This window comes from Vombatus ursinus, unplaced genomic scaffold (genome assembly GCF_900497805.2).
Source record: "Vombatus ursinus unplaced genomic scaffold, bare-nosed wombat genome assembly UNPS02014822.1, whole genome shotgun sequence".
Lineage (NCBI taxonomy): Eukaryota > Metazoa > Chordata > Mammalia > Diprotodontia > Vombatidae > Vombatus > Vombatus ursinus.
In genome coordinates, this window is record NW_020954600.1 from 13,529,727 (window position 1) to 13,550,031 (window position 20,305).

Genomic DNA, 20,305 nt, shown 5'->3' on the forward strand with positions numbered 1-20,305 from the left:
AGGCTTCAGGGCCTTTCCTAGGTAAAGACTTCTTTCCGTTGCACAGTAACACACAGCAATCTAGATCTGGTGATGGAAAGGGGAAAGCCCCTTCTTGGGCTCTGTAGGAAGGAGCCCTCAGGCCAGGAAGCACTGTTTTGGGGCCTCACCACCCAGTAAAGAATATAACCACAAATTTCCTTGGCTCAGGCTGGCTTTGGGAACTCTGAAACAGGTCACTGAATCACCTACTTAGAACTGAAAAAAGGACCTACGGTTATCTAGTCAAATTCCCTCGATTTTAGATGAGGAAACAGGCCTCCATCTGAGAAGAAGCCAGGCCCTCTGATTCCAAGTCGAAGGTTCTATTTCCACTGGACCATCCTGCCTCAGGTTTCCAAGAAGGTCCTAGAAAAGGTATTTAAATCCCAGGGTCCTAGAGCCCAAAACCTCAGAAAGGGAACCAAATTATGGTTAACCGTTCTGGTGGCCTGCCTGTGATGCCAGTATGCAATAAACATTTGGAGGGTCTAAGCTTCACGAGAGCAGGGACTGGTAGGGCTTTCTACCCCAGCCAGGCACATAGTTGGTGATTAATAATTGCTTATAGAGTGATTGTTTCAAGTCCCACCCTTCCCCTTAACCATCTAAATGATCTCAAGAAGCAGCGAAATAATTCTGGCTCAGAGACTTAGGTTCTCTAATACTTGCTCCCTCCCTGTGTGACCTTGGGGAAGTTATTTAACCTCCCTGGGCCTCAGTTCCCTCATCTGTAAAATGAGAGGGTTGGAGCAGATCAAAGCATACTATTTTCTCTTTTGTCGTTGTCTTTTTCTTTCTCCTGGTTTTTCCCTTCTATTCTAATTCCTCTTTCACAACATGACTAATGTGGAAACATTTTTTTTTTAAAAATGAGAGGGTTAGACTAGATGACCTCAAAGGTCCCTTCCATTTCTAGAGATAAGACCCTGGGATCATTTTGTCTATCTAAGCCTCAGTTTCATTATATGCGAAATGGGTGAAATGATACTTGACCTGCCTCCCCTCTGGGTTTGTCATGAGAAAAGTGCTTGTCTTTTATTATTAACACTGGCTTGACAGCATTCCCCCAGGTGACAGGGATCTAACTCCTCCAAAGCCTTTATCTTCCTATAGGAAGATTGTCTTAAATCCACAGAGGAAAAGCCAAAATTGGAACTTGCTCTCTTATGAAAATAGTCTGTGCAGACCTTTACAAACGGGGGAAAAACTGTACAGACTAAAGTCATGTGCTAGGAGCCTTGGTCCTGCATTTGTAGTGTGGGAGCCCGTAAACAGCCATGGAAATGGCTATAAATACTTTGGGGAGGGCCATTAACATCCTTCTTCAAAGGAGTCCCTGTTGGAAAGGGTTGAAGGAAGCCGCCACAGGAACCTATATTTAGATTCACATGACAACCCAAAAGTCACCCCTCCCTCTCCTCGTGGGCTCCTCAATTGGCCAGAGTGTCCCCCTGCCCCATATTGGTGAGCTGTGGTTTTTGGGAGATGGTGCTGGGTAGCAAGAACATCACAGAAGGAGCCCCAGGTTCAGGTCTCCACCAGAGCCATAACTAGCACTTTTTCCACCTGTGGCAACATTGACCATGCTGTGCTATATTCTGAGTTAGAAGATGGTAGAGCACAGAAGTCTCCCTAGAGACTATTTGTTATTCTTCTTACTAACAAGGTACCAAGCTCTGTTGTTTCTAGCAGTTGAAGGCCTTGCTGTACTTTCAGAGTCTTCTAAACTTGGCGCCCTAAGCCCACGTTGCCCTGGCCTAGTTACGGCTCTGGTCTCAACTCCATTACTAGGTCTACATGACCTTGGGCAAGCTTTTTGTCTTCATCGACCTCGGTTTCCTTATCTCTAAGACTGCTGTTGTTGCAAGGTTGTTGACAGCATCAAATAACAGTGTAGCTGAAATGCCCTGTAACTAACCACAGGGTGTTGTTAGTGTATAAACTTTCTTTGCACATCAGAATGGGAGAATCCTTTAACTGAAAGTATGGCTGTGAGGACAGGACATAACTAAGGGGATGATCATAATAACTCATACTCATGGATTGCTTTACAGTTTTCAAAGCAAGGATGGAGGCCTCCCACTTTTCTTTTGCCTTAAAAATGGTAGAAAGCAGTGTCCCTCCTAGATGCTAAATGCAGTGTATCTAGTCCTAGAGTCAGGAGGATGTGAGTTCAAATTTGACCTCAGACACTTACTAGCTGAGTGTGAAAAGCAACAAATAAATCTCAAATATAATTATTACAGGGCAGGTAAGTAGTGCAATGGATAGAGTGCTGGGCCTGGAGTCAGGGGGATCTGAGTTCACATTCGACCTCAGACATTTTCTAGTTGTGTGACCCTGGGCAAGTCATTTTACCCTGTTTGCCTCAGTTTCCTCATCTGTAAAATGAGCTGGAGAAGGAAATGGCAAACCACTCCAGTGTCTTTGCCAAGAAAACCCCAAATGGGGTCACAAAGAGCCAGACACAACCAAAAACGACTGCAGAACAACAGTGTCCCCTCCCAGACCACCTCAAAGTTGAAGCCTTTTGATGTCTGGTCTATCCCTAAACCCACTATTTTCACCTTCTGATTTTTCTTGGGAGAATCACCAATTTCTCCATAAGCAAATAGGGCCAGGAAAATAGGTCAGATGCAGGATGGAGAAGGGCCTTGCCAGAAAAGGACCCCAAAATTTGGAGACAGATGACCTGGGTATTGGTCTGGCCCATTACTTAGTCACTATATATAACCTTAACAAGTGGCCTCTCTGAGCCTCCTTCCCCTCATTTGTAAAAAGAGAAGGGGCTTGGATTAGATTACTTCTGAGTTCCTCCCAGCTCTAAATATATGAATCTAAACTGGGCTGCTATCGCAAATTTCCATTACAAATCCTTCCTATAACTCTTGACTTGCCATCATGTGTGAGTGATTCCAGTGGCCCAGGAGGTGACAGAGGGGCCATAGAGTGACTTAAAGAACAGGCTCTTGGGAAGAGGGAATGAAAGGGACAGGAAAGAGGGGGAAAGGAGCAACAGCTTGGGGGTGGAGTGGGAGGAATGAGGGAGGAGAAACCTGAAGGAAGGAAAAGGGAGCTAGCCAGTGGAGAGCGGCAGATAAATCTCTAATCCACCCGTCTATTCTCTGGGGCCAATGGCTTGTTCAAATGTTTCTTCTTTTAGGGTCTGGGGTGTTTAATGCTTTATTCTCCTGCCCGCTCCTCTGCTCCTCCCCTGGCTTTGGAATCCCTGATACCGTGTATAGGAGAAGGCTATCGTTTGAAAATGTAAAGAAATAATCGAGTCAAAGAGGGGGGAAAGGGACCACTATCATCAGATTTCAATTGTGGAATGGCTTGAAATCTCAGGAAGTAAGTCTCCTTGGAATCGGGATTTTAGGGAGGATGAGAGGAAATCAGTTTTCAGCTGGAAGGAATCTTAGAGGCCCCTGAGTCCAACCCCCTCAGGCCATGGACCAGCACTTACTAAGTGCCTCTGATGTGCCAGGCACCTTACTAGACAAAACAGTCCCCTCCCTCAAGGGGCCTTATATTCTGTGGGAATGTGGAGAGTAAAACCCACCGAAGGGAAGTGACTTCTCCAAGGTCACACAGGCAGAAAGTGACAGAGTTGGGATTTGAAATCAGGTCCTCAAACTCCAAATCTAAGGGCTCCTAGGACTTACCAGAGAGGGGGAGGGGAAGACTCTGACAAGTTCAATCTGGGTAATTTCCTTTGCAAAGGTTGGATCCTTAACAGGTATTGCCCTTTTCCCACGGACCTGAGAATCCAAAGGGTTGATTTGGAATAAGGAAAAAAGGCTGGGGAGGGGACAGACTTTGAAAAAGTAGGTTCTTCCTGACTCTGAAACTCTGTGCTACAGGGACTTCAGATCAGCTGCTAGAGTTAGGTCTGAAAGGGACTTCTTCCTCCTTTCTCCAGTCCCTCTTTTCTGATCCCTCCTCCCTCTTTTTCCACCACCTCCTCCTCCTCCTCTCTAACCTCCAATTGTGAATTGTTCCCAGGAGGAAGTTAATTTGGCTTGGGGAGAGGGCACTGCTACTCCCCACCCCCACCCCCACCCTGGAGGAACAGCCCCCTACAAAAGGAACTAGTTTCCTGGATCAGGGGGGACCTCATCCTGCCAAGTCATTTCAAGTGTTTATTTGAGAAAATCAGAATCAAATGGTCAGTGGTTTCTTCTAAGCCCCATAGTTAATGGGGGCTTCAGAACTCTCCCAGCCCCATCTCAAGCTCTCTCAAGTAGAGCACATGTGTTTATTTTTCCAGACAGACACTTATTTCTTCTTCTTGCCCTAGGAGAAAGAAGCAGGCGGGTTGGGAGAGGGGAGAGGGCAGGGAAGAGAGAGAAGCGCCAAGGTGGCAGGGACTCAGGTCTGAAAAAGCCCCCCACTGTTTATAGCAGGAGCTGTGAGCTGGAACTGAGGCTGCCTCTCAGGCTCTGCCGGGGCTGCTCCTCCGGGGGGCCCAACTGGCCAGTCAGCAGACAGTCGGTCAATCGGCACCTCTCGGCTGCCAGGCCCAGTGGGGGATGCAGAGCAGTACAAGACCCCCCCGGCCTCAAGGCACTTACAATTTAAGAGGAGAGATGAGACAAGAACATAAATTACCGTCCTACAAGGCCAACTGTGATCAGTACCAGGAGAGAGAAGGAAGCCAAGTGCTGGGGGAGCAGGGGAGGGCCACAGCACATCTGGTTTCAGGGGCTCAGGGAAGACTTCACAAAGGAGATGATAAGGATAATAACTCCGATTTGGGGATTGCTCTACAGTTTTCAAAGCAGGGATGGATGGCAGGTGGGGAGGGGGAGGTTTTTCTTTTGCCTCGGAAATAGTAAAGGGCAGCATCCCCTCCCCCAGCGCTTTGAACTTGAGACCTTTGGATGTCCGGGCCCAACTGGGCTTCTCCTCGTTCTCTTCCCCTGAAAGAAGAAGGCTTGAGATCAAGGGGCTAGAAAGGGCAGAGGAGATTTACTGAGTGTCTCACCTTCCATCTAGTCTGTATATATTAGTTTTTTACCTGAGTGTCTGTCCTGGTAGAATGTGAGCTCCTTCAGAGAAGGGACTGTTCGGGCCTTTCTCTGTATCCAAAGAGCTTGGCACAGCATAAACGCTTGTTGAATGACTTGGTAAACTAAATAGCAAACACCTCTGTAGCGTGTTTGAGCCAGCAACTGTTAAATTTTCCGTGGGAGCATTTACACCTGGGAAATTAGCAAACACCACAAATCGGGGCTTGATTTACTGTTTATCAATAGCCTAGACTTAAGAAAGTGGTGGAGGAAATCCTAATAATGAAGATTAAACTTGAAAGGATGTCATGCCTTTTGGGGGAGCCAATTGTTAAACATCTATCTAGCATACCCCTGCCTGTTAGCGACAAAGGAAAGAACACTAGATTTGGGCCCAGGAGATGGAGGCAGAATCATAGCTCTAATCATTACTACCTGGTGACCCTGAGCCAGTCCCTGTGTCTCGATTGCATTTTCTGTAAAATGAGGACTCTGGGACCTCTGAGGTCCCCTCAGTTCTATAACTGTGGTATCACAACTAAGATGTTGCTGTTTTGAATCCATAAGTATTGCTTCTCTCTCCAACACTCTCCTTTTTGCCCTCTGTAGTGGGCATAGAAACTGGGGGCCAAAAAAATGAGCTATTAGTTGGCATTGGGGATTGAGGAGCTAGCATAGAAAAAGACCCCACCGAGAGGCAGTTGGTGTGGCTTTAGGGATAGAGTGCTGCTAGACTTTAAGTCAGGAAGACCCGTTCAAATTCCCCTCAGACACTTAAGTAGCTGTGAGACCCTGGGCAAGTCCCTTCACCTAAGCTTCTTGTCTATAAAATGACAGTCTTTTAAGGTCTTTTCTAAGCTCTAAAATCATGATACTTTGTTTGTTGATCCACACTGAGGGCCTCCTAACTGGCGGTGAACTCAGGACAGTGACCGCTTTGAAGCAATGCTCTCGGGTCGAGGTGTAGTAGAAAGAATATTGGATGAGAAATTAAGAGTGCAAGGTTCAAGTTCTGGCTCTTATCCTGCTGGCTGTGTGTCCTTGGACCACCTGTCTTCTCTCTCTTGCCCCTGTCCTTCCTCTATAAAATGAAGTGGTTCTACATGACCCACCCACCCCCGGGAGTCTCTCCTCCAGTTCTAAGATTGCTGCGACTGAGCATTCTTACTCCCTGTGTTAGAAGTTGGCAGTTCAGGATAGGGATGGAGGGAATGTGGCCCACGCTGGAGGGTTCAGTGGAAGCAGCAAAAATCCTTTGATGTGTCCCAGGCTGGATCCTGAGTCAGATTCCCCTTTGAGAAACAAGTGTAGCCTTAGGGTGGTGACAGCAAATCCCAGCCTGAAAGCCTGGAGAGAAAAGCAGGGGCCACACAGAGAGGGGAGGAGGGAGCACAAGTGGAAGAAAAGAAAGATAGGGAGCCTGTTCAAACCAGTGAGTTCTGGTGCTGTGGCGGACATGTGGAGGTGAGCCTGAATGGACAGATTGCAAGGGCGTGAGAGAGGAGGAAAATGCCCTCCAACGTCCAATTCTTGCCTAAGCAGCAATTCCCCCTGACTTCACCCCTGGCTAGTGGTCCTCTACCTACCTAAGATGGAAAGCATTGAGTTCTTAGAGTCAGGAAGTTGAATTCTGCTGTTGTGACCTCTTGGAGAGCAGGATTTATTTTTGCTTTTAGTAATAAAAATAACTAACATTCATATAACACTATGTGCCAGGCACCGTGTGTGCTAAGTGCTTCACAATTTTTATCTCATTTGGTCCTCACAATAACCCTGGGAGGTGGGTGCTGTTATCATCCCCCATTTTACAGATGAGAAAACTGAGGCAGACAGAGGATTCAGGGACTTGCCCAAGATCACACAGCTAGTAAGTGTCTAAGGCTAGATTTTGCACTCAGGGCTTCCTTACTCCAGACCCAGCTCTCTATCCGCTGTCCCACCAGCTGCTTCTCTTCAGGGGTATGTGTTGAGTACCCATGTAGATGGAGGTAAAGGAAGAGGGGGTCAGAGGCTTGTAGATTTAGAGTTAGAGTTAGTCCAACTCTCATTTTATGGATGTAGAAACTGAGGCCCAGGGAGGTAACATGCCTAAGGTCACTCAGGTGGGAAGTGACAGAGACAGGATTTGAACCCAGGTCCTGTGACTAGGGGCCTGTGCTTTTTTTCCCATTGTAACAATAAACAATTGAATCTCTGTTTCCATGTCTTTCTCAGTGCTGGTGGGCAAATCACACGCCAACCCTCATAAAATTGCTCTCCGTTTGTCCATAGGACGTTTATAGCCCTGCGGGGAATTTGCTTTTTAATGAGTCTAATTTGAGACCGAAAGTAGAAGTTTGTAAAACAAACCTCGAGGGACTTGGGGCCCAAGCCCAGCACTGCTGTTAAGTACACAGGGTCACATCAGGCTCTTGAGGGAGTTTGGGGGAGGGAGGGATTTCCATGCACCCAGGGGAGTTGCAGAGGCAAACCACAGATTGTCAACCCTACAGCCTGGGGTTCCTAGAAGGGTCAGTGAGTCTTGATCTACAGGAAGGCCAAGCTAGAAGCTGTCTTTATCCTATTTGATTTCCAGGTCAGAGTGCACCTAAAGAACCTAGCTTCTTTTGTGGGGGAAAAAAATCTAGTTTCCCTAGCTAGAAAGAGATCTCCCTGCCCCCATCCTCCAGTTCCTTGAAGCCGAAAAAAGCAGGGTGTGCACTCGGTTCTGTTCCATTGTCCTCTCTCACCCTCACTGAAAAACAGCCTGAATGCCTCTAGTCAGCCCCTAGCCACGTGAGCAGAGGGCTGGCCGCTGGGTTGGAGTTGGCCTCCTGGGCAGCCAGCCCTCTGCTGTCAGCAACTGAGTCTGGGAACTGGAGTCATAAAAGCACCAAGGGGAACCATCCAGAATTTGGGAGAAGCAGGGGCAAAAGGCTCAAGGACGTCCAAAGTCATGAACTCCTCTCTAAAGGCAACACCACCCCGACAAGTACCTCAGTCAAACCGTCCTAGACCTGGTTTTCCTATTAAAGTCACTGAGGAAAATAGCAGTGTCTGTTTGGAGGCCCTAGTAAGGGTCCGAATCACCCACCCCCACCCCCACCCCCGCTGAAAGGTCCAGGTCGATCATCTTCCAGAGGTGTTCCAGGAGGCCCAAGGGCGAGGACCATCCTGGATGCCCAGCCTCGATCTACCGTCAAACCATTGGGAATTGGTATAGGTCGGTGACTGCTTCCAATTGTAAGGTTTTACCAGGAGGTTCTCCTCATTTAGAGCTGAAAGAGACCTCAGAGGCTTTTGATTCATCTAGCTCCCTTTAGAGATATGAAATCTAAGGTCCCAAGAGGTCTGACTTACTCAAGAGGAAACTCTCCTTCTCTTGACTTGAGGAGACAGTCCTGTAAAACAAGACAAGATGGCTGAACTTTGTCTGGCTTGCAGTTTACCATAACTCACGTTTCTCTGGCTCTTCAAGGGTTACAAAGCTGCCTTCCTCACAACAATCCCAAAAGGGATGCAGGGAAAGCATCCTCATCTCCATTTCACAGATGTTATTGGTACTTAAAAGTGAGCAGGGAGATGGTGGGATTAGTTTCTGGGAGGGCTTCTGAGAGCTCTTCTTTCCAGGAGGGGTAGCAGCCTTTCTCAGAGAGATCTGAGTTCTCTAGAGTGAGTGTTCCATTACTGAAATAACCACTGAACTCTCCTCCCTCCTGTGTTCTGGCATAACTTTCCTAGGGAGAAACAGTCGCCCTAGCCTGGCAAGACCTGGTGAGGTCAAAGAGGGTTCCCTTTCCATGGAGTCCATGTAATCCCTTTGGAATCTTGTAACGGGAATTCTGCAAGTGAAAGGGACCTTTCTTGAAATGCTCAAGAGTTAGTTTTTCCATTTGTAGATGGTAACACTCAACAGAAGCCATCCCTTAAGTCACAGAGAATTGGTTCAAAAATCCTCCCCCCCCCCACACTTCTTATAAAACTTTCTGCAACACCCTTCTCCATAAGGCCCAAAGTGAAGAAAAAGTTATTCAGGAAACTTGATGGCACTTCCTAAAAAAAAATAGACACCCCCTCCCCCAAATTCAAATCATTGGTTAACCAATAGGATGGAGTCTTTGATATTTGTGTAATGAAGAGTGTTACGGTAGTAATAGCTTAGGTTGTTTTAGTCATTTTTCAGTCATGTCTGACTGTTTGTGACCCCCTTTGAGGCTTTCTTGGCAGAGATGCTAGAGTGGTTTGCCATTTCCTTCTCCAGCCCATTTTCTGGGTGAGAAACTGAGGTAAACAGGGTTAAGTGACTTGCCCAGGGTCATACAGCTGGGAAGTATCTAAGGTCAGATTAGAACTCAGGTCTTCCCGACTCCAGGCCCATTGCTCTGTGTACTATGGCGCCACCCAGCTGCCCAATGGCTTACAAGATCATAGATTTAGAGCAGGAAGGCCCTCAGAGGTCATCCAGTCCAACCACCCTCTTTTATAGTTAAAGAAGCTGAGGCCTAGAGAAGTTAAGAGTATTGCCCGAGGTCATAGTATTTAGTCAGGATCCAGAAACAGGACCCCAGACTCTATTTCACTGCACCACATTCTCTCTTCTCTCTCTATAGAGAGGGAAGTCCTCTATATTGACTAAGTCACAAACCTGGACCCTCTCCTCATCCATGGTGGCCATGGCTGCTCTCTCCTACTACCCAAAAAGAAGCATTTCTCACATCCTACCATTAGTGCTAGCATCCTAAGCTCCATTTTACAGATAAGGAAACTGAGGCTCAGAATCCCAACTCTAGTTCATGTCTTCTGACTCCAAGTCTAGTGCTTATGAAAACCATTCTATACTTTGTATAAAATGTGAGGCAAGGAGAAGATGGAAAGGAAGAGGAGGGAAGAAAAGAGTAGGAAGGGAAAAGGGTAAAGGGAAAAAAGGAAAGAGGGAGGAAGGGAAAGAGACAGAGACAGAAACACACACACAGAGGAAGAGAGAGAGAGAAAGAGAGCGAGATCTATTATTATTCTTCAGAAGATCTGAGTTCAAGTTTAAGCCTTATACTAACCTTAAGCAAGTGGCCTCTTTTTTCACAGCTCTAACATCCTAAGGTCCAAACCATTGGCCAAGAGAATGGGAGAAATGACATAACCTCCTTGTGGGCAGAGATTGTTCCACGTATCCCTGGTGCCTGGCATAGTACCTGGAATATAGTAGGTGCTTAATAAATACTTGATTGATTGATTAGCCCTTCTGATTATTTCCTGTGACCAACCCAAGACTGAATTCCATACGATACAGGTCACACCAGAGAGCAAGAATCCAGTGGAGGACATTGCTTACTAACATCCTATTAATAAATATCTTGGCCAACAGCTTTGGCTTGTCATGTTTGTAGTTTCCTTTGCCAGTCTCTGATTCCTATTACGTTTATGGAGCTTGCTTCTGGCTCTTTCTACCTATTTCTCCCTAACTGGAGCAAAGCCTCAGCCACTCTCTTTCTCTCTTTCTCAGACATTCTCTTTCTTTTTTTTCCCTCTTCTCATTTGTTCCATGGTAGAATCTATTATTAACTGTAAATGTTGTTTTGATTTTGTTTGCCTCCTGCTGAAGAAGCTGGTGGTGCTATCAGATTCTGAATTCATTCACGAAATATCACGCACCTACCAGTTTCAATTCAACAAGCACTTATTAAGTCCCTACTATGTGCCATGCACCATGACACTGTGATAAATGTCCAGAATACAAAAGCAAGTCGAAAATGAGGGAACTTTTTCCGCCAATTCATTGTCTGACAACGAGGTGACCCTTCTCTTTGCCAAGACCAACCCTTCTACATCTGCCCATGATCTCATGCTCTTCCATTTTCTCAAAAAGACCACAAGCTCCACTATCTCCTCCTCTCTCTCTCAAATCTTCAACCTGTCCCCAGCTACTTGTTCCTTCCCTGTTTCCTTAAAATATTCCCAAGTCTTCCCCATCCTTAAAAATCCCTCACTGGGCCGTACCATCTCCTCAAGCTATTGCCTTCTGTCTGTGCTCACGTATTTGACCACTCCTTCTTAATCATCTTTTCTGGTTCATCATCCAGGTCATGCCCCCTAACTGTGGGTGTTCCCCAAGGCTCTGTCCTGTGTCCTCACTAATCATAACTCAAAACACACTCTCCTGATGAACTCATTGGCTCCATTCATCTGTAGCCTTAATCATTATAATCTCTATATGAGTAGAGGTCATACTGGTATTGCGATGTGTTGTATCACATCACATTGCATTGTTTTATACTGTATATATTCCCAGGGCCTAACACATAGTAGGTGCTTGTGCTTGCAGATTGATTGATTGTTTTGCAATTTATAGTCTAAGAGAGTTGCCTGGGCTATGAGAGGTTCAGTGATTTTCCTAGGATCACAGAGCTGAAGTATGTCAGAAGTGAGTCTCAACCCAAGTCTTCCCAACTCTGTGACCAGATTTCCCCAAGAGGATGCTGCTTTTCCCCATTTTATAGATGAGGAGACTAAAGCTCTAAGCAATTGTATGACTTGCCCCTGGTTACACAGCAAGTGAATGTTGGAGGTAAGATTCAAGCCCAACCCTTTCTAACTCCAAGGCCAACACTATGTCCACCATGGCGTGCTGCCTCTTACTGGGTCAAGAGCCCAACTCTTTAGGCCAAAAGGCCCACCTCTTCATCAGAGACTGGAGCAAAGGAGAGAAGGGCAAAGGGTTGACAGAGATGGGGACGGAGGTTGTATGGGAGTTCAGTAAAATGGTCTTCAAAGCTGCTTAGCGAGCATGTAGGGCACAAACTTTGACATTGTCCCACCCCCGCATTGGCAGCCCCTGGGGCTGGAAGGAAAAGGGGGAGAATCCCTGTGACCCTCCCTTTCTCAGAACCCATGCCCAGTTCAGGAGGGAAGCTTTGGCTCCATCCCTCCTGGCATTAAGTGTGCATTCAGAATGAACAGTCTCACGACATACGCTTCTCTTGTCCCATGGTTGGGTGATATCATTGCTTGTATCAGACAACAGCACAATAATGCCGGAAGTCCCACCTCTGACTGTTCCCCTGAATCAGCCTTGAGTCACCATCCCATTGGGGTGATATGAGGGAGACCCTGGATTCAGAAGGGCTGGCTCTTGGATGAGGCGCCCAGCCAAGACTGTATCTCTGCGTCAGCAAAAAAGATAAAATAAAATCAGCATGTTGACGCTCCTTTTGGCTTTTAAAGGAAAATCTCCATTGCATTATCTACCTGGAAAGCAGCCAGCATTCCCTTATTTCAACGTCATCGCTACAGTATGTCAGTTCTTTTCAGAGTCGATAGTGAGCTGTTGGCTGTTGGAGGAAGCCTCAGCCATGGGGCTTTGCCTCATGTTGGCCCCTGTTCTTCTTCTCTAGCTTTAGTATTCTTAATCTGTTGACTTAAAATAAACATCATCCTTCCTAACATGATGCCATCTTTCATAGTCAAAGAAGTGTCTCCTGAAGCACCTTCTGTAAGAAAGAAGCTCCGAGGTGTTTTTCCATTAGTGGGAGTGGGTTGGCACTGAGACATCCACATTCCCCAATAAGGATTAAACCCACCATCTTGGTTTCAGTGGCACAATTCTTGAACCAGCTGAGCCTGTGGCACACGTACAAGGGTTTTGGATGCCAAATGGAAGATTTGGGTCTTGATCATGGAGGTAATAAGGAGCCATTGGAGTTTACTGGGCAGGTAGAGGCAGGGTTGATGTATTGGACTGCACTTTAGGAAAGTCACTTTGGCAGCTGGATGAACGGAGGATGGATTGGAGTGGGAGGAGACCTGAGGCAGGCAGAGCTACCATCAGCTGTTGCAATAATCAAGATGTGAGGTGATGAGGGTCTGCACCAGGGGTGTGGCCATGTCAGAGGAGAGAAGGGGGCAGGTTCAAGAGTTGTTGTCAAGGTGGAATTGATAGGCCTTGGCAATAGTTTGGACATGAGGAGTAAGAGATAATGAGGAGTCCAGAATGATGCTTGGGTTGTGAGCCTGAGGTGCTTGGAGGATGGTGGTGCCCTCAACCATAATACAAAAGTTAGGAAAAGGGAGGAAAGTCAAAAAAAAGGATCTGATAGTGAACTCCTGCCTCCCAGCCAGGTAAGCCCGGGCACCATCACTTCCATTGTCAGTGTTCTGGGTAACTCTTAGTTGTGAAGAAAGTGCCAGCCTGCGTCCTGAGAGGGAATCTCCTCCTCTGGTTTTGTGGAAGACGTCTTCCAGTCTACAAAGTACCATAAAGCTGGAGCTGACAGTCATATCATCATCATCGTTGATATTGTATGATTATTATCATGATCATTTACTTGGTACAGACCCGTGTAGTGAGCTCCCAGTGCAAGTCAGCACCTTTCCAGCAACTTAGAGCCTTTGAATAAGGACTCTTAACCTGGGGCCCGTGTATTTCAATGTATTTCAATATAATTGTTTTCCTTGGTAATCTTATGTATTTTATTTGATGCATTTAAAAATATGATTCTGAGAAGGGGTCCCTAGGCTACACTGGACTTCCAGAAGAGTCCATAATACCCCCAAAGGGTAAGAACCCCCCTTACAGTGTTATCTAGTACCCTGAAAGGTTAAGTAATAATGATGATGGCTGCTAGCATTTAGAGAACACTTTAAAGTTTGTAATGAGCTTTACATATTATCTCACTTAACCCTCACAACAACAGGAGGTAAGCACTATTATTTAACATATGGGGAAACTGAGGCAGAAAAGGGTTAATTTATTTATCCCAGGGTCACATAGTCCGAGGCAGGGTTTGAACTCAAGTCTTCCTGATTCCAGTTTCAGCACTCTACTTACTGAGCCACCTAACCACCTCAAGTTAAGAGACTTGCCCAGGGTCACTCAGCCAATAAATAAGACAGGTGGGATTTGAACCTCCCCACATCTTTCTGACTGTTTTGATTGTTGTTAATAAGAAATGACTGCTGTGAGGGGCAGGATCCAGAGCATTGGCAAAGTTATTCTGAGAGTAGGGAATGCTGGGGCAAAATTGTCAGATTTCTTTTCCCTGGACTCCCAAAGGGAAGCAGTCACCTGTCGGTCATGGCCAGAATAATGAATAGGCTTCATCCTCCCTGTTTTTGTATTTCTGCTACCTCCATCAATTACCTTGGTTAAGTCCCTATGGGATAAAAGTGAGGTTAGACAGAAGGGGAGATTGTGTTGACTTTTCTGTGCTGTGGGAGGTATAAGAGTCCTGGCATCTGGTAGCCACAGCTCTTTAAGAAGCAGAAAAGACCTTGGCTGCTCTGTCCACTACTGACCCTGCTGGGCATTGCCTCCTCTGAGCTTCTGGCTACCCCCACCCTTTGCTGGCATTTCTGACCCCATTGAGTTGGTGTTGACCCCTCATTCTTGTTCCAGTTCATTTGCTCCAAGCTGAAACTCTAGTGTCTTTGACCTTCCCTTTTGTCATTTCCCTCTACTCTATTGGTCATTCTGGTTCAAGCCTTGGTGCAGACTCTGACCCTACACTACTTCGATCCTCTCCTGGTTCTGAGAGTTGGTGCCTGCCTCCATGCCCATTCCAAACTTAAACTTCATCATCTGATGCTTGTCTGGCCAACACCAGTTGGCTGGGAGGGGCAGAAGGATTTTCAAATCCTTCTAGTTTCATGCCTCTAACTTTTAAGAATTCTTTGTGGGCCCCATCGGTCTCTCATCTTCACATAACCTTTGCAGTACCATCCTGGATGTCAAAAAGAGGGCAACAAAATTGGGAGATACCAGTTCCCCTCACATCTCTTCTTTCCTTCCTTCCCTTCCTTCTTTCCTTCCCTCCTTCCCTCCTTTTTTTCTCCCTTTCTTTGTCCCTTCCATCTTTCCTTTCTTTCTTTCCTTCCTTCTATCCTTCGTTCCTTCTTTTTTCCTCTTTCTTTGTCCCTTTCCTTTATCTTTCTTTCCTTCCATCTTTCTTTCCTTCTCTCTTTCTCTCTCAAATATTTTATTAATGCTCTCTCTTTTTTGCATGACTGTCACTCCCCAATAATTCACCGCTTTCCCTTCCCCTCCTCCTACCCCCCAGCACTGAACCAATAGGTCAGTTAAGCAAAACAAATTGACAAATTGGCCGGGTGTGACAACATATGCTTCCTTCTGCCTATAGAGCACCATCTCCCTGCCAAGATCAGGGAGGGATGTTTTACCTTGGGGCCATCTAATCCAAGGCTTCTTAACCTCTTGTAAGTCATGGTCAGTCTAGTTGACACTCTAGTGAAGTCTTTGGCCGCCTTATCACAATAGTGATTTCATATGTATAAGGTAAAATATATATAAGATTACAAAGTGAACAATTATATTGAAATAAAGATGCAATTTTCTTTCCAGTTGAAGTTCACAGACCCCCCTCAAAATCTATCCACAGACATGGCCCCCAAGTAAAGAACCCCTCATCTAGACCAACCTCTTTGTTTTATAGATGAGAAAATGGAGGGCTGTTGAGGCAAGGTGGCTCACCCAAGGTCACACAGATAGTAAATGCCAGTCCTCTCCCTCCAAATCCAGGACCTTTTCTGCTCTACCAATTGGCCTCCTTTCTAAAGTCTCCAGGCCCTTCTCTGATGTTGTATCTTGGAATAGAGGCCACCCAGGACCTCTTAATAAATTCTAAATAACAAGGGATCTTTTTCAAAGAGAAAGGGCGAAGGGGTCCAAGCCCTCGCCTACCCGACCACACAGCCCAATGTTGAGACTGTTCCTCCTGCTTCCCAAAGTTCACCTTTAGGTTTAATTTCCTGAAATTGATCTGGTTTGGTTACCCTGGCTTTATTTTAGTATTGCCCAGAGGGGAAATGACTGAGAACAGACTCCGTTTTATTAGTTTTCAGTTTAAAAAAGAGGGGAGGCAAATTTAACCAGCACCATATGACCGCTGCCACCTTGGCTCTTCCCGATTCCCAACAGCTGTCTGCTGAGAAGTGATACTCGCTCTAAATTAAACATCTTGCAAAAATGTAACTTCACCCGCCATCGAAAAGTGTGACTTATGTTAGCAGGAAGGCATGATTTCCTAGGAAGAATCCCACGACCAGCTTCCTTCCATTGTAAATGATAGATCATAGATTTTGAGCTGCAAAGGACACTGGAAGTCATCTGGTCCAGTCCCTTCATTTTATGTATAAGAGAGGCACACATACACACACAGAAAAAAAAAAAATATATATATATATATATATATATATATGGATGAATAAATAAATAAGGTGACTTGCTCCAAGTCACAAAAGTAAACCTTGAACTTCTGACTTCAAATCCAACCTTCTTTCCACTGGCTCTCAGCTATTTATCATTTCCAGAGAGCCTGTCCGTATCTCGGGGTTCACCTTCTTGTTTGGGAGGCCCTGTGGACGAATTGGATGTTGTGACTTTTAGCACGAGGTAGGAGGGACAATGGCAGCTTTGTAGTAAAAGGGGGCCCAGGATCAGCCTCCCCCTCTTCCCCCCGAATCCAACAGGAAGAAGGGAGTTTACAGGCTTGGGAAGGGAAATGCAACTTGGATGCAATATTAATGCTATTTCCTTTCTATCCAACAAGAAATCTGAGACGCTGGTCTCCAAACAATGTGCCTGTCGCCCTCCTCTGCCTTTGATCTCCCTTCTCCTTCTGTGGCAGATTCCTGTAGTGATAAATGCTAATTATTGCTTTACTGTGTAATGGTGATCACTTCCAGCACTCTGTGATTGAATTACCCTGGTAGCCTCATTGTAGGCATTCTGACAGAGATCTCAGCCTGTTGCACGAACAGAAAGTCAGTGGGTTTTTATTACTTTCAATCCCATCTCAGTACCTGTGTGACCTTCGCTGAGCCTCAGTTTCCCCATCTGTAAAAAGAGGGTGTTGGACTAGATAGTCTTTCAACTATAGATCTGTGGTCCTAGGAATATTTTACAAGAATGCACAAAGTTTTTATGGTGGCAAAGAATTGGAATTTTAGGGGATGCCTATCAATTGGGGAATGGCTAAACAAGTTGTGGTATATGAACGTAATGGAATACTATAGTACTATAAGAAATGATGAGCAGGCAGATTTCAGAAAAACCTAGAAAGACTTATGTGAACTGATGCTGAGTGAAGTGAGCAGAACCAGGAGAACATTGTACACAATAACAGTAACATTGTGCAATGATCAACTATTATTGACTTAGCTCTTCTGAGCAATGCAATGATCTAAGACAATCCCAAAAGACTCATGATGGAAAAAATCCACATCCAGAGAAAAAACTATGGAGTCTGAATGCAGATTGAAGCATACTATTTTTTCTTTTTTTTTGTTTTTTTTTTCTTGTGGTTTTCCCCTTTTGTTCTGATCTTTCATAGCATGACTAATGCAGAAATATGTTTAATATGATTGCATATGTATAGCTTGCATCAGATTGCTTGCTGTTTTGGGGAGGGGGGAGGGAGAAAAAAATTTGGAGCTCGAAATCTTATAAAAGTGAATGTTGAAAACTGTCTTTACATGTAATTCGAAAAAATAAAATACTATTAAGTAGAGAGAAAAAGAATGCACAAAAGAGCTGGAAATTATTGGAATTTACTCCATCACCACACATGGCAACCAGTTTATGACTTGGTAGCAAAGCCCTAGGGAGCTACCTGAGACTACAGGTATGTTAAGTGACTTGTCCAGGGTCACACAGCTAGTAAGTGTCAGAGGCTGAATTTGAATCCAGCTCCTTTGAGTCAAAACCCAGCGTAACCTTTCCATTGTACATCACTTCAACCTTCATCACTTACTCATACACAACCCAGCATATTTTTGCCAAACTTCCCTGTTTTTCTTTTCCCTCTTTTCTTCACCCTCCTCTTCAGAAAGAAATCTCCGTTGGGTTTGCATTGGCAGGAGAGATTTAAACAGATGGAGTTTCTTCTAAATCTTTGATATCCTTAAACTCTGACCTGGGTTGCATAGGAAAAAGTCACCCTTCAGCGCATGGCCAATGTACAAGGAGTGTACATAGGTTTGCTTATAAAAAGAAAGAAAGAAGAAAAAAAGCACCTACTATAAAGTCCCAGTTCTGAGAATGGAAACATTTTCACCCTGTTTTTAAAAGAAAAAATAAAAGGGATTGGATTACATGAACTATTTGGAAACCATTTAGTGGGGCAGTATAATTTTTATTTTCTGAAGCTTATGGCCCTACCCTACCCTAGAATCATGCTCCTAAGAAAACAGGTGGGGGAAGGGAATCCCAGCCAAATTTCATCTAAAGGGAAATAAGAGTAATTCCCTCTGTGTGCCCAGCTATAACTTCAGAGACACTGGGTAAGATGAGTGACCTTGGCTGTCCTTGACCAATTCGGGGGAATTTAAGCAAAAAGTTGCTTCCTAAATTAGGAGCATCTAGGTGGTGCAGTGGATAAAGCACCAGGCCTGGAGTCAGGAGGACTTGAGTTCAAATCTGTCCTCAGACACTTCCTAGCTGTGTGACCCTGGGCAGGTCACTTCACACTGTTTGCCTCAGTTTTCTCATCTAGGGAAATGGCAAGCCACTCCAGCATCTTTGCTAAGAAAACCCCAAATGGGGTTACAAAGAGTCGGACAGGACTGAAATGACTGAACAGCAGAAAGACCCATCACCTCTCACCTTCCATCCCAGGCTTATCTGCCTGTCAACCAAGCAATCTGTCACTAAGTATTTATTAGGAACCTTTTCTTTGTTAGACACTGTTCTAGGTGCTGGGGATACAAAGACAAAGAATGAAATAATTAATTATAATGACTATATTCATAATAATACTAACAACAATAGCTAAATGTATTTAGGTACACATATTTTTTCTTGATTTTATGGTAGGTATAAGCAGTCTATAGAATATCACTCTTTACACCTTTGTGGCCTTGGGCAAGTCACTTGGCTCAGTTTCCCCATCTGTAAAATGAAGGACTTAGCCTGGATAACCTCAGAAGTTCCTTTCAGCTCAAGATCTGTGATCCCAAGACTAATAATAATAATACAAAGAGCAACATGGAAATATTAATAACACAAATAAAATAATTAAACCTAAATTTGTCAGCTGTTTCAGGCTGACATAGTGCCTCACAATGACCCTCTAAGGTGGATACCAAAGTCCTCATCCCCATTTTTAATAAATAATGTGAGAGAGGAAGATGAGCATGTTTTTCTTTCTATCACTAGTGAAATAAAATGGTATATTAAGATTGACAAAATTTCTAGGGTAAATTATCTGGTTCATTGTGAAAAGTCTGTTTTTGCAGGCGGCCTTTTCTCTGAGCCCTGTCTGGACAAACTGAGATTTAGCTGGGAATGCTGAGACGATGTTCAAGGGACCGTGGGCAGCTCTTTGCCATCACCACTGAGAACCAGGGAGGACGTGGGCTAATGTTACATACAACAACAAGAAGAAGAAATGGGGAGGAAATGAAGGGGGCTTCCCTGAAGAACAGATTTCATAATTATCTGGCACCAGGAGCCAGAGGAGGCTTGGGTCAATTAGCGATAGCTGTTGTAAGCGTTTTACAGATCTCAGTTCAATTGATGAAGAACCCTGGAATGGAGGTACTGCATTTGACAAAAGAAGAAATTGAAACTCGGGTCAAATGTTGATTTATGCCATAACCATTGTTTTCCTGACAGTATGAAGTGAGAGCCCTTTGGGGGAAGGGGCAGCGATTGGGGAAAGGGGAAGAATTATGAGCATGGACGATCGGTTTCTGTTTCGAGAATCTGCTAGAATTCTGTGGCTCTGTGTGAATCCTTTGACAAATCAGCTGAATTCCCCATTCCCCTGCCCTAAAGGCTGTAAATTTCATCCACATTTCACCAGGGTTGTCGTTTAGAATTACACAGAGAAGACATGGCGACAGGGTGTGCATGGGACGGCTTAGAGGTGTGTAGGAACTGCCCCCCCAGTCTGGTTGGACCGACTCTGAGTTTGTGTTTTCAGGTTTAGGAGCTAACCAGAGCTGGGATTTGGGTTGATGCTGTTGTTCCTTTCGGTTTGTTTTAATTTTCCACTTCCTAATTATTCTGGTTACACAGCCGGCTGCAACAGCTTCCCTTTTAGGGAACAGCGCTCTAGAGCTCAAAACCCCTGGGGGACCAGAGCTAGCCCTTCTCTGAGCGAGAGACTTCTAGGAAGTTCCTGATGTCATTCTTGGCCAAGTCTGAGCAGGATGTGGATGGATCTGTTCCTAGCAAGAGGGGCTGGAGAGGTATAGCATTATACCCAGTCCCTGGCCCAACCGAGACGGGATTGAGCCAATGCACAATGGCAGAGCTGATGCGGAGCAGACCAGGGAGATGT

At 45.3% G+C, this 20,305-nt stretch overlaps 1 protein-coding gene across 2 annotated transcripts in view; it reads left to right on the plus strand.

The window, feature by feature from the left end:
• Nucleotides 1–20,305, plus strand: part of ABTB2 (ankyrin repeat and BTB domain containing 2) — a 191,735-nt gene that overhangs the window by 112,745 nt on the left and 58,685 nt on the right. The window contains exon 1 of one of the 2 annotated variants that reach the window (XM_027837875.1): nt 19,477–19,557. The exons of the other annotated variant lie outside the window; for it this stretch is intronic. The gene's annotated coding sequence lies outside the window, so the exon portion shown is untranslated. Of the gene's footprint in view, nt 1–19,476; nt 19,558–20,305 lie in introns of those variants that run through there. 2 annotated transcript variants of the gene reach the window in all.